We start from the raw sequence: 2010 nt of genomic DNA, 5'->3' as shown, positions 1-2010 counted from the left end.
ATCGCTGTTCTTGACCAATCTGCGGCGTGTGTGCATGCATGTAGTTGCACACGTTGAGTGACCACAAGGTGGTATTCCTGAATAAGCGCACGGCGAGGAAGCGCTCGGCGAGCGCAGAGAACCCCTGTGCGCCGTCGGTTCTCGGCTTGTTGGCTTGTTGCTTGCGGACCTTGCAGTTGGCGCCAATTCGCTTCTGTAATCAGGTGATTCGATTGCCAATTCCCCAAATTTTTTGTACCATTAATTATTAATTCATTATCACAAGTTATTTAATCTCAATTGATTTATAACTATTGGTATTTAATACCCTGAGTTTGTTATAATGTCATATAGATTTGTTATAATGTTTATATTAAAGGGCTCCGAGTTTTACTTTCGTCCCGGGCCTCTCAAATCTCAGGATCGGCCCTACCGGTATGGGTTTCCAACTGGTATAGAAGACCCTTTCCCCAGTAATTACTGAGTGGCGTCAACATACTCCATGAGCTGCTTCAAAATCCCAGCTGATACGTCCAAGAAGATGGCCAGTATGACATCCAACTATTGGTGGTGTAATTCCGGCCCAGAGGCACAAGATTCATCGGCAAAAATGGGAGCACCTCACCCTTTGGTGCTAATGCCATTCTGAGAATCCAAACTTGTAGATCTGAGGAGGGCTTCTGGGCTAGGTCACTGGAGAGACACGGATTTTATTCTGTAAAATCGGGATACAAATCACTATTGCATTCCCGACAACAACATGATGGCAAGCTATTGCTGGATGGTTCCTCTGCCAAATTGTGGAAACCGAGTGTTCCTCCTAAGGTGCGAGATCCGTAGTTTCTCCCAGCAAGGAGTGTTCTGCACAGAAGACAGATTGATCCAACTGCTTTTGTGAAGTATGTGGTGCTGAGGAAAGCATCAGATGTGTTTGGTTGCTCTGTGGAAAAATGCTTCTGGTGTTTTACGAAGGAGTTTGTAGGAGTGAAACTACCAATGCTGCAACCTCTCTCGCTGATAACACATCCGCTGCACAGTTGCTTGCTGTTTTTTTTTTAACGAACCGGCGGGAGTATTGCTTGCTCTTTTTTTTTTTGAAACGAACTGGCAGGAGTATGGTTTGCTCCTTCAACTCACTCAAACTAGAGCAGCCTTGCATCTCTTTTGCGAAGGCATATTTATTATGTTAAATTCGAAACACATTACATAGCCCCGGTTGGGATGCCACGCAGGTGGAGGAAAACGAGATGCCATGATCTCCCACCTCTTGGTCTCTCTCCGTCGGCCCCCGCGATTGCAGGGAGCGCGATTTGTGGGGGAAGGGAACGGGAGCTCGATTTCACGGGCGCGATTCCGCGTTGCTGAAGGCGAACCGCCATATGTCAAGATCGGAGATTCGGAGCACGAGAGAAATGCGGCCCATATCCATAGTCCGTTCAGCTAGCAATTGTATTATTGGGCCTGAGAGGAGAGGAGAGAAAAAAATGAACAGTGACATGAGTTGCAATTGCATGCAAGAGAAAAAATTCAAGCGCTGCTAGGGCTCGGACGTTCGATGGGAAATTTTTTAAACATTAAAAATTGACTAATGCAATATTAGTGATCATTGTTTGCAACATGAAAAATAATGTGTAAAAATGACTACGTCGTCTGACTCTGACTCTGGATTAGAATATGGGTGAGTCTATTTATCTGTCATCAGAAATTAGAGCCCCAAATCTGTCAAATGTCAGACCCTGAAATTTAAACAATGATTTTCTCATAATTTTAAAAATTTTCACAACATTCTTTTTCTTCACAGGAAATTTAGTATAGAAAAAATAATTATTTATTTTTCTAAATTAAATAAGGTTGTTCTGTGTGTTGCATTCATGCTGATGCATCTTGGTGTTTCTTGAGTGAAAAAAATTTTAATATGCGTTTAGATGATTTCCAAACTCTTCTAAGAATTTTCCAACTTTTTCTAGAATTTGTTCTCCTTTTTCTTAGAGCTAAATCTATTTATTAGAAAGCTCTAGATTCTTTTTCATG

The sequence above is a fragment of the Setaria italica genome, chromosome II (assembly GCF_000263155.2).
Source record: "Setaria italica strain Yugu1 chromosome II, Setaria_italica_v2.0, whole genome shotgun sequence".
Classification (NCBI taxonomy): Eukaryota; Viridiplantae; Streptophyta; class Magnoliopsida; order Poales; family Poaceae; genus Setaria; species Setaria italica.
This window is presented reverse-complemented; position numbering follows the sequence as displayed.